The sequence below is a fragment of the Heterocephalus glaber genome, unplaced genomic scaffold, assembly GCF_053883595.1.
Source record: "Heterocephalus glaber isolate CG9 unplaced genomic scaffold, H.glaber_assembly_v1.0 deba00001613, whole genome shotgun sequence".
Taxonomy (NCBI): domain Eukaryota; kingdom Metazoa; phylum Chordata; class Mammalia; order Rodentia; family Bathyergidae; genus Heterocephalus; species Heterocephalus glaber.
In genome coordinates this window covers 1,229,113-1,242,204 of record NW_028258384.1, presented here as the reverse complement: position 1 = coordinate 1,242,204, position 13,092 = coordinate 1,229,113, and the positions used below count along the sequence as shown (strand labels likewise).

The 13,092-nt window shown below is 35.1% G+C and overlaps 1 long non-coding RNA gene across 26 annotated transcripts in view; it reads left to right on the top strand.

Annotated features, from left to right (window-relative positions):
• LOC101726012 (uncharacterized) overlaps nucleotides 1–13,092 on the top strand; it is a 188,747-nt gene that overhangs the window by 163,059 nt on the left and 12,596 nt on the right. For 25 of the 26 annotated variants that reach the window (XR_015445556.1, XR_015445572.1, XR_015445563.1 and 22 more), the window contains one exon: nucleotides 5,122–5,157. The exons of the other annotated variant lie outside the window; for it this stretch is intronic. This is a non-coding gene — a long non-coding RNA (uncharacterized LOC101726012). The remainder of the gene's footprint in view (nucleotides 1–5,121; nucleotides 5,158–13,092) is intronic. 26 annotated transcript variants of the gene reach the window in all.

Genomic DNA, 13,092 nt, shown 5'->3' with positions numbered 1-13,092 from the left:
ATTTTTTTAATTTGTAATTTTATTGGTACAATTTAGATTTACATAATGATCATGTTCATCATAGGGAATTTATACCATTACATGATGCATCTTCATTCCTTTTTTTTCTCATTTCCCTGCCCTCCCTTCAACCTCTGTTTTCCTTCCTTATTTACAGAAGCCCTATTTCCATTTTTTCTTTCTTTTCTCATTTTTTTCTTTTTCCTTCCTTCCTTTCCCCTTCCCCCCTTTCTAGTTCCTCCTTCATTTTGAGCAACTTTTTCCTGTTTCACATTGTCTATTATACATTTTGGTTCCTATTTGTACTTTCAATTTCTTATATCAGAGTCAATGTAATATTTACACACATGCATCCAATTTATTTTACATAAGAGTGTAACTTCAAGGTGCATCCATTTACCTATAAATGCCTCAAGTCTATCCTTCTTTATGGCTGAGTAGTACTCCATGGTATAGAAAAACCACATCTAAAAGATTTAGGTGCAAAAGATATTATAAATGTTTTGTTTGGTTTGGTTTTCAATGACAATTTGATTTTTAGAAGGTAAAGATAAAACACCATTATTTCTTTTTTGTGGCACTGGGTATTAAACCCAGGGTCTTAGCCATGCTAGGCAAGTGCTCTACCACTGAGCTACAGCTCAAGTTCAGTATAATGTTTAAGTAAGAATACAAAAGTGTCTAGGTTATTCAGAAATGCAAAGCTTTTGTTGGTCTTCTACTGTAGGAGAATAATCATGAACCTAATAAAGTCAGAACAAAGTGTTTTGTTGTGAGATATGGAATTTAGCTATCTGTTCAAGTTACATAAAAAATGTAATGATAGGGCCGGGGATTTAGCTCAGTGGTTCCACCGCCTGCCTCGCAAGTGCAAGGACCTGAGTTCGATCCCCAGTTCCAAAAAAAAAAAATGTGATGATAGGGTGAACAATGATTTCCCAAAGATATTCAATATTTCATCTGTGGAGCTTTTAAATCTTTCTTTATATGGCTGTTATGATTTGAATGTGTCCCCCCAAAAGTATGTGTTGTAAACTTAATGCTCAGTAAAACAGTGAGAGGATGGGGAGGTTAATGAGAGGCGATTAGGTCATGTGGCTTCATCATCATGAATGGATTAATGCCATTCCTAAAAAGAGTCAAATATAATCCTTTGCAGCACCAGGGATTTAGCTCAGTGGTTCTGCTGCCTGCCTTGCAAGCACAAGGTCCTGAGTTTGATCCCTGGTACTGAAAAAAACCCAAAAAACATAATCCTTTGCATTCCCTGAGTCTTTGTCTTTCTGCCAGGGGAATATGCAGCAAGAAAACTTTCATCATATTCTAGCCCCTTTATCTTGAACTTTACATCCACCATAATTGTAAGCCAATAAATTTCTGTTCATAATAAATTAATCTGTGGTATTTTGTCTTAGCATCACAAAATGGAGGAAGAAAATGGTAAAATGAATTTTTCAGATGTGTACATTATTGTGCACTGGGCCCTTTTAAAAGTTTAATTTGGTTTTGTTTGAGACAGTGTCTCACTATGTAATTTAGGCTGGCCTCAAACTCACAGTTCTGCCTCAACTTCTTGAGTTCTGAGATTACAGGTGTGCAGTACCATGCCCAGCTCTCAAGTAGGCTCTTAATGTAATCACAAGTGTCTTTATGATAAGAGGCAGCCTAGGGCAGTTTTTTTTTTCTTTTTTGGTGGCACTGGGGATTGAACTCAGGTCCTTCACACTGAGCCATATCCCCAGCCACTTTTAATTTTAGTTTTTTGAAACAGTCTCTAAATTGCCCAGACTGGACTTGAACTTTCAGTCTGCCTGCTCCAGGATCACAGAGTACTAGTGTAACAGGAATTAGTGAGACAGGAGTTAGGATTCTGTTAGACAGTAAGAACAGTGGCCCCAAAATGGAGTCAGGAAGCCTAAAATGGAGTCTGGTGAGTCTCTGCCCTCTAAGGATCTTACAAAAGTATCTGCCAGGTGGCCGGGGATTTAGTTCAGTGATTCCAGCACCTGCCTCGAAAGTGCAAGGTCTTGAGTTTGATCCCCGGTACCAAAAAAAAAAAAAAAGTATCTGCCAGGTGTCCTTCAACTATCTGTAACCTCCCCAGAGCATCATCAGGCAGGCTGTTGACTCAAAGGTGCATGAACACTGCATAGATTGGACCCTGAAAACTATGCAGTCTCCTATAGATAGGGATTATATTGCTTACATAATGGCCTGAGCTCCCTTCTAAACCCTAGACAAAAATTCCTAGACAGCCTTCTTGGGCATCCTACTCATGACCTCCTCCCAGCTAGCAGGAGCTTTACTTCTGTACCATTTTATCTTTTACTTTCTTGCCTTTATATCTTTTATTTTGTTTTGTTTTTTTGTTTTTTGTTTTGGTACCGGGGATCGAATTCAGGACCTTGCGCTTGCGAGGCAGGCAGCGAAACCACTGAGCTAAATCCCCTGCTTGCCTTTATATCTTTTAAATAAATTTGTTTGCACCTTTTCATCATGCGACATGACTCCAGCATTCTGGTAGGACTGGGATTACAGAATTGTGGTGCCATGCCTGCATTTTAGGACATTTTTGATTATAAAAACAGATAATGTGAGACCTGAAGCAAAAATGCTACACTGCTGGCTTTAGTTGTTCATTAGTGAATGTTTGCAATACATAATAAATACATTCATCATGGGGAATTTGAGCATAGACATATTGCATCTTAATCCCTTTTATACTGTGGACTTAGCAGGAAGGAAAAGCAAGGCCACATAATGCAAGCAATTCAGCTCTAGAAGTTGGAAGATACCAGGAAACAGATCTTCCACAAGAGCCTCCAGAGGGAGTATGGACCTGTCAACATGTAAATCAGTTTTCCAATGAAACTGATCTCAGACTTCTGACATCCCTACTGAGAGATAATAAATATGTGTTGTTTTAAGCCACTAGGTTTCTGATAATTTGTTGCATCAGCCATAGGAAATGATGTAGAATAACATTAAACAACCTTTTAAAATATTTATTAATTTAATGAAGTACTGGGTCTTCTCACTCACCCAGGCCTTTTCTTTCTTTCTTTCTTTTTTTTTCATTAAGTTTATGGGTACATTTTAGGTATAAAATACATTTACATTTATCTTTGGGTGCTTGTACCTGTACATGATGTATCTTGGTTCTTATTTTTTCCCCATTACCTGTGCGCCCTTCACCCCTAAACCCTTCCCTATTTACGTACTTCGTTTCCATTTTTTTTTCTTTTCTCATAATTTTTCCTTTCCATTCTTTCCTTTCCCCCTCCCCTCCCACCACCCCTATCCCTTTGGACCTTTTCCTATTTCAAAGTATCAATCATTAGTTTTGTTTTTGTTTTTTTGGATCCAGAGATCAAACTCGGGTCTTTGCGCTTGTGCAGCATGCGACGAAACCACTGAGCTAAATCCCCAGCCCACAAGTATCAATCATTAGTTATTAATCCTTTTATTTCTTATTTACACTCTCAGTTTCTCACATTAGAGAAACTATTTGGTATTTACACATGTGTGTCTTATTTATTTCACTTAAGAGTAGGGCCTCAATATGCATCCATTTAGCTATAAATGACTCTGGTTTCTCATTCTTTATGGCTGAGTAGTACTCCATTTTATAAAAAAAACCACATCTTCTTTATCCAGTTTCCAGTTGATGTGCACTTGGGCTGTTTCCAAGCTTTAGCTATTACAAACTGTACCCAGGCCTTTTCTTATTTTGTACAGTATTGTGAGACAGCATCTCACTAAATCCTAAATTGCCCAGGCTTGGTTCCAACTTAAAATCTTCCTGCTTCAGCCTCCTAGAGTGAGGGATCACAGGTATGCATCATCATCCCAGGCATTAATTTATTTATAGAGAGGATATTGATAAGTAATCCAGGCCAGCCTTCAGCTTACTATGTAACCCAGATTGGCCTCAAGCTTAAGGTGATCCTCCTGCCTCAGCCTCCTGATTGCTGGGATTACAGGCCTGTGCCACCATGCCTGGCTTTTAACACCTTTTAAAAGCAGAACAAGCCAGGCATGGTGAGCACAGACCTGTAATCCCAGCAATCAGGAGGCTGAGCCAGGAGAATTGCTGCAAATACAAAGCCAGCCTGGGCTCCATAGAGATCAAGGCCAACCTGAACTACATAGTGAGACCCTGTCTTAAAAAAATAACTATTAGCTGGGGACTTAGCTCAGTGGTTTTGCTGCCTGCTGTGCAAGCCCAAGGACCCAAGTTAGATCCCCCGTACCAAAAAAAAAAAAAAAACTATTAAAAATAAAATCAGACCAATACTCTGAGAACACTTGTCATTTTCACAGAGAACAGCCAATATTCTAAGTTTGTTGGAATATAGTATTTGATTCTGTCCTTTATGAATAATTTCATCAAACATGCATCAGATTTGGAAAATTTTATAAATTTTTTTGTTCTATTAGTGTCTCTTTCTATAACTTTCTCTATCCAAATATGTTTTTTTCCAGCATATTTGTTCCCGTTGCGCAGCAGTCATTTTGTTCATAACAGAAACACTTTTTTTTTTTTTTGGTACCGGGGATCGAACTCGGGTCCTTGTGCTTGCGCAGCAGGCAGCAAAACCACTGAGCTAAATCCCCGGCCCCTAAAAACACTTCTTTTTGTCTCTAATGGAAAAAATACATTTTATTATTTTGCAATGGCTTAGATAATCTCATTCATATATAGTGATTGTAAATATTAAGCAAAGTCATTTTTATTTGATAGAGAGCTGTGTGTGGTGGTGCTCTTCTGTAATTCCAGCACTTTGGAGGCTGAGGCAGGAAGACTGCCTTGGGTTCGAAGCCAACTTGGGCAACTCTGTGAGTTGATGACTAGCCTGAAGTACATAGTAAGATCCTCTATCAACAAACAAAAGTGCAGAAAAATTGGAGATGGAAATTGCAAAATCTATGTTATTTTAGCAGACAAAAGCTCATGAACACATATATCCCTGCCTTATATCCACCCATTATACACTTTTGAAGTATATAACTGTTGTACAGTTTCTCAACATGCAAAAAATGAAAGTGATTATTGATGAATCAATCTTTGTTTCTTTCCTTCTTCCTTCTTTCTTTCTTTCTTTCTTTGCTTGATTTCAGTGCTGGACAATGGACTCACAGCCCAATACACACTAGGTAAGTGCTCTACCACTAAGCTATACACCAAGTGCTCTGAATAAAAAATATCTAGAATATAAATTATGAGGTATGTATTACATATAATTTAGATGTATTGTATATCTTCTATTATATATATTAGAAGCAAAATGTTAAGTGTCTATTATATATATTATAAATGTTAATATATAAACATTGCTGTGCAAACTAGTTTATATATGACTTTATATATAAAATATATATTGTCTATTTTAAGTATATTATATAAAAATGCATAATATACAAGCATACAATACACATAAAAGATACTATTAGGCCTAATAAATACATATAATGAAATATGAAACAAATATCACATGTAATTTTACATCAAAATTTTATATTTCATGAAATTTATGTAAGATGACTTCATAGGTAAAATACAGTTACATATATATAATAAATAAAATAGCTACATTGAAATATAGTGTAATGGGGCTGGGGATTTAGCTCAGTGGTTCTGTCGCCTACCTCACAAGTGCAAGGTCCCAAGTTCGATCCCCAGTACCAAAAAAAAAGAAATATAGTGTAATAAAACACCATTATTTAAATGAATTATTATATATAATTAGATAATTTCTATTATAAATAATATGTAATATATAGCACATGAAGTTAAATATGATTTATATTTTGTATAAAGTTAATATCCATAAAGTTAAATATGATTTATATTTTATAGTCATGTATCAAGTATAACATATATTGGATACCACATATTTTAAATACTACACAGCTTCCTTACATATTAATTAAACTGATAATATTTATGTTATTTATTTATTTATTTATTATGGTGCTGGTGATTGAGCCTGTTATGTCTAAAACATATGGGAATACTTTATATTCTATAAAGTTTACATATAAATTTTTTTTGTACTGGGGATCAAACATATAAATGTTTACAGCTTTTTTTTTTTTTTTTTTTTTTTTTGTACCAGGGATCGAACTCAGGACCTTGCGCTTGCGAGGCAGGCGCCAGAACCACTGAGCTAAATCCCCGGCTAAACATATAAATGTTATAGATCATAATGAGAGTGTAATTTTATATCATTTGTACATTCTACATTACATTGTATATTATATAATTAGAAGGTATAGCATATAATTCTAATATACATATTATGTATAGTAGAAATAATTATATATAGTATGCAATAATTATAATCACATATAACATACAACATTTTATGTGATTTTATCAAAAGCATATTATATAACATTACATGGTTATATGTAACTACATTTTATATAAGCAGATAGTTATATACTACATATGTATAATGTTTTATTGTATAATTTTACATATATCATATTGTACATTCTATAAGGAATATGAAGTATATATCATTTTATACTATGTAATAATATATAGTTTAATATATAAGTATATATCAAAATAATCAAAGATAATTTTTGTAATATACATACATAATTTGTGTAAACAATGTTATTGGCATAATGTTTATATATTATATATAATGTAATATACAGTTATAAAAATATAGGTGTAAACTAGGCATGGTGGCAGCTGTATATTACAAGCTATCTAGGAAACTGAAATAGTAGGATCACATGTTTGAGCACAGACTGAGAAACTTAGTGAGATCCTATCTCAAAATAAAATAATAGAGCCAGTCTTGGTAGCACATCCCTGTAATCCCAGTACTCAGGAGGCTAAGATAGTATTGCTGCAAGTGTGAGGCCAGACTGTGAGTTCAAGGCCAGCCTGAAGTATTTAATGAGAACTGTCTCAAAAAAAAGCAATAAAATTTAAAAATAAAAAAATTGAAGACCTGGGATAGTAGTTCACTGGTAGATCTCTTGCCTAGAACATATGAGGCCCTGGGTTTAAACCCCAGTATTAGGAAAAAAGTATATTTAATATGATACTATACAGCATTATTATTACATGTCATATATAGTGATACATGAATATTATATTCAATATTATATTAATATTTAGTTTTAGTATATAATTCACACAACTATGATAATTATATTACAATACCAGTATGATCTTCATGTGTAATATTCATTTATATAAATTTTATATAGATTGCATGTAACATATAATCAGTACACAATAATAATATTCATTTAATATAATTAGATATATAGCTACATATAAATATACAATATGTCACATGAGCTGTTATATAATTCATATATTACATTAATTATGCATTATGTATGATGTATATTTTATATATTATATATAACATGTAGTAATGTATCTATTGAATATTATATCTATGTATAAGTTATGTATAACTATGTCTTAGTTACTTTTCTTATTGCTGAACAAAATTCCCGACTTCCAGAAGTTAAAGGAGGAAAAGTTTATTTCAGCTCACAGTTTGTAGAGATTGCAGTCCATAGTTGGCTGGCTCCAAGGCAGAGTGGCATGGCAGAAGAGAAACAGTCCACGGTGAGGCAGGCAGAAAGTAGCCAAGCAATGAGCCTCCTGGACTTTTATCCCATACAGGCTACAAGTCTATTTGATGGTGCCGCTCACACCCAGGTTGGGCTTTCCCATTATCTACACCCAGAACCGTGCTAAACCAATTAGTGGACTAATACAACTTTAATCCCAATATCACACACCCATGATCCAGCCACCATCCCAAATCCCCACCTATGAGGGTATAAGGCTTTGGGAGGACATCCAATATTAAATATAGTGAAAATATATATCATATAAACTACAGTTTATTTTAATTATTGTGTATAGAACTATCTAAAAATAATGATATATTTCCATTATTATATATAATAATATAATCATCATGTATAATATATAACTGGGCTGGGGATTTATCTCAGTGGTTCTGCTGCCTGCCTCGAAAGCGCAAGTTCCCAAGTTCGATCCCTGGTACCAAAAAAAAAGGATGCAGAGGAAATATATAACTGACATTTATAACTCACAATAGTATTTTAAAAATATAATCCCAATAGTGGTATACTATACAATTATAAATATTATATAAATTGATTATACATGTGATATAATATCCCTTATTATGACATGCTTATATATAACATTTCATTTTATATAACTATATAGTATATATTATTGACTCTATAGAAAAATACATGTTTCTATTTTTCAAAGCATGTTATATTATACATTAAATATTAGATAAATTATATGTATTGTATTACATTGTATCGCAGGTAACCATGCATGTTATATTTACAAAAATACAATTATATATTACATGTGATATTAGAAACTATGTATAATATATACCTCATATGTCATATATGCATAACTGTATATTATATGTAACTGAAGATATAAACAATACATAGCTATGTAATGTACTATATGTAATAACTATATAATTATGCTTATAAAAATATGAAAACTATATAAAATGTTATGATATTCTATATAATCTATAATATATTTTATTAGTGTCTTGATATTATAGATAAGTGCATATTAGAGATATGTAATTTTATATACTAAATTTTCAAAATATATCCTAAATCATATAATTTCCCATAACTAAATATCATGTTATCATATAATTATATAATTGTACATTTGAATGTTATATATTAAATATGAACATGCAATGTAACACATTGAACTATGTACCATATATTTTACATATTATATAACACATATTACATATACTATATATTTAAAATTGCATGTGAAATATATACTTTCTACTGTATATGATGCTTATGTATTAAACATACAACATATATGATTATAAAAGTTCAGTTGGACATGATGCAACATACCTATAAACCTAACACACTGCAAGTGTAAAGTGGAAAGGTCCTGAGTTTGAACACAGCCTGGAAAATTTAGTGAATTATGACCTTGACTCAAAATTTAAAAATATTAAAAGGTGGGCCAGGGATTTAGCTCAGTGGTTTTGCCACCTGCTGTGCAAGTGCAAGGAGCCGAGTTCGATCCCTGGTCCAAAAAAAAAAAAAAGAGTATTAAAAGGGCTAGAGATGTAGCTCACTGCAAAGGCTTTAGCCCAAACCTTGCATACTAACAAAAAATGTATATGTAACTTTATGAAGCATTTTAAATTGTACACTATTATATTATTTTTTATGTTTAGTATATAATAAAATCATCACATATGATATATAATCATAACACATAATTACTATATATTACATATAACATGTATTTGTGTAAAATATCTTTATATGGAGGATTATATGAATGATATAATATTCCATAAAATTTTATTATATATAAGGTATATAATTGTATTTTTAGTAATTAGTTAACATATACATTAAATTTTTTATTTTTGGTACCAGGGATTGAACTCGGGACCTTGCACTTGCAAGGCAGGCAGTAGAACCACTGAGCTAAATCCCCAGCCCTACATTAAACATTAAATATTGAAAAATAACTCATATATTCTAGAGTATGCTTTATTATATATTACCATATTATATAATGCATAAGATATTATATGCAATGATTTGTATTTTCACATATTACTATTGTTATGGCTCATATCTAGATGTCCCCCCAAATCTTCATGCAGTTATATGCATGGCTTTGGGGAGGTAATTGGGTCATAAGGACCCTGTACTCATTGGTAGATTAATCCACTGATGAATTTATAGCTAAATAAGGAGGTGGGACATGGTCAGAATAGGTGAGTCACTAGAGGCATGGCCTGGAAGGGTGTATCTCACTCTCTGGCTCCTGCCTTCATCTCTGCTTCTCAACCACCACCATGAAATGAGCAACTTCTCTTCCACGCACTCTGCCATGCTGTTCTTTGGAGCCAGTTGACCATGGTCTAAAATGTGAGCCAAAATGAGCCTCTCCTGCTTTAAATTGTGGGTGTCAAGTGTTGTGTCCAAGTAACAAAGAAAGTGACTAAGACAACTATATATAAATAATGCATGTTCATATACTTTATATGTGAGTTATAATTATGAATAACTTATATGTACAGTATTATGCAAGTAATCATTATAGGACTAATGTAAATTAATATATAACTATTGTGAATTCTTTCTTTTTTTTTTTTTGGTACCAGAGATCGAACTCAGGTCCTTGTGCTTGCACTTTCGCAGCAGGCTGTGAAACCACTGAGCTAAATCCCCAGGCCAAAGAGAGATTCCTTTTTTTTTGTTTTTGGTACTGGGGATTGAACTCGGGTCCTTGCTCTTGCGCAGCAGACGGCAAAACCACTGTATATAACTATTAAATAACCAAAAAAATAGACTCTGGAACAAATGCCTCATAGATACCCAAAATATAAAGCAAAAGCACAGAAGCATATACATATTCTAAAGCCTGAACACCAAGCCTTACCAGGATACCCTTTACCCTCACTGGAGCTACAGTGATTACTGACAGTAACACAGTCACATATTTCATTCCTCTGAGTACACAGTGCTGAGCTGTTTTGTTTTGTTTTGTTTTGTTTTGTTTTGAGACAGGGTCTTGCTATGTACTTCAGGCTGGCCTCAAGCTCACAGTGATTCTTCTGCTTCAGTCTCTTGAGAGCTGAGATCACAGGCATGCATCAGCACACCTAGCTATTGCTGATCTCTTGAGAAGGCATTCAGTAGAAATTTCATATCCTTCATAAGTCTCAGATAGCTGGTTAAATTTGGGAGGGGGGGTACCGGGGATCAAACTCTGGACCTTGCACTTGTGAGGCAGGTGGTGGAACCACTGAGCTAAATCCCTGGCCCAAGCTGGTTAAATTGAGAGACTTAAGTATCTTCTCAAATTACTTCCTCTCAAATACAAGTCAGGAAAATGCCTCCTTTAATGGGTTTCTATCTAGCCCCGGAGAGTAACATCTTTACTTCAAAATCTTTTGGCTATATCATGCCTCACACCAACTTTAAGAACTTTCCAAAGGCTGGAACCATATCAGAAACACATCATGTTGTAGGACCCATTAGCTGTGGATTATTTCTTGGGCTAGGCAGCCAGTCATCTGAAATAGGGCCCATTTGAGCCTCAACTTCTACCTCAGCAGCAAAAAAGGCTGTCAAGTGCCACTGTAAACCCGTCTGTTTACTATTGTTCAGCTACTATTGGTTACTTTGAATGTTTGCATTGGTTTCAATTTGAAGGACAAAATATGTCAAATAATTCATTATTTAAATCAGATAAGGACTTCTGGGAAAATGACAGAGTGGTGAACAGCAGAGAAAGAGCTTCTCCAAGATTTGGTGTCCAGATGCTGGAATATAGCAATGTGAGGAAGACAAGAAAGGAAGTGGGTCCCCAGAACCCAGGAAGGATCTGAAGTGAGAATTGAAGTCCATGGGGAGAGCAAAGAGAGACTTCAATGAAAAAAGAGATGGCAAGGGCCAGGGATTTAGCTCAGTGGTTCCACTGCCTGCCTCACAAACACAAGGGCCTGAGTTCAATCCCTGGTACCCCCCCCCCAAAGAAAAGAGATGGCAAGCAGTGCTTTCCCCTTGAGCCCTGACTCACTGTGTGGGAGAGGCATCTTGAACCTGCAGATACATGGTGATTAATGGTGATCCCAGATGCCTCAACAAAGAAATGCACCAGTTGAATAGAGTGGTGGATACAGTGGACTGCAGTGGCTGGTGAGTTATTTGGGTTCAGATGCCCCCAGGACAGGGCGATTGGCCAGTAGCCGTCTTGGAGAGGGGCCAACTGAGCTCAGAACTCAGAGCAACTGCAGGCTAGCTCCATCTAGAAGCTCCCAGTGTCAGGGAGAGGCTGCTGAGTTAAGTCAGCAGGAGGCCAAGGAGCTGAGTTCCATCTGGCAAGAGGCACATGGAGTGTCTAAAACAAATTGGGTCCCACTCTCACAGCCAGAAATGAGCCTGAACTTCAGTGGGACTAAAGGTGCAGGCTTTCTGGGATTATTCAATACCCTTCTGTAAACCTATGGCTGGCTTGCTAGGATTAATCAACATGGATCTTGACTCTGTCTGTCCACTTTGTATACCAGTGACAGCAGAGACACACTTTAAAGTGGACATTTTTTTCTTATCTTCTTTTTTCTTGTTTTTGTTTGGCTTTGTTTTTTCTTGGTTGTTCTTGTTTTTATATGAGTGTGAACATTGTTTTTAATTTTGTTGTTGTTCTGTTTTGTTGTTCTTTTTATTTCTTCCTACTCTCTTTCCTTCCAGTCTTCTTCATCAGTTTCCCAAAGTTCTTATAATCTGCCTGTGGCCTTCAGCCTTGCTTCTAATTTCCCCTCCTCCTCCTCCTCCTCCTTCCTCCTCCTCCTCTTCTTCTTTTTCTCTATTTTTCCCCCAACCCCATTTTTTTTCCCCTAAGGGTAAAATTACCATACTGAGGACTTACTTACTGTATACAATTTTCTGGTTTGTTGTAGATTTTGATATATAACCAAAAATCTAGTTGACACAGTTAATGTGACAAATTAATAGCATAGTTTGTTATTTTCTAGGGTACATTTGATGCTATTGTTATTGCTGATTGTGCTACCTTAGCTGAAGTGAGATAATTGTTCTAATCAGTTGCTCTTCCTGGTTAGCCAAGTCTGAGACTGTCTAAAGGTCATAAATAATACCAGGGCCAAAGAACCAGGGGCTGGGCCAAGTAGCAGCAACTTCTCATCCCTAATAAATTGAGGAGGTAGAATCTTGCAACAGACTCAAAACTCAAAAGCCAGCTACACCTGGAAGAAGTCTCTGAGAAGTAGTCATTTCCTATTGGTTCTCAATACTAGCAATAAAGCTACTGACATAAGCAATTTATAAGCATCAACCCAGGAATTAAACTAAAAAGAAATAGAAAATGAGAAGACACAGAAGCAAGATGCAACCCTAGACTTCCAGCTCACCAAAGGCAAACCCAGGGAGGAATGAGGTGGAACAATTTGAAAGCTACCCATCTGGACTCTCCAAAGTGATAACAGCAGAGGTAACAAAGCAGATATGAAGCTCTAG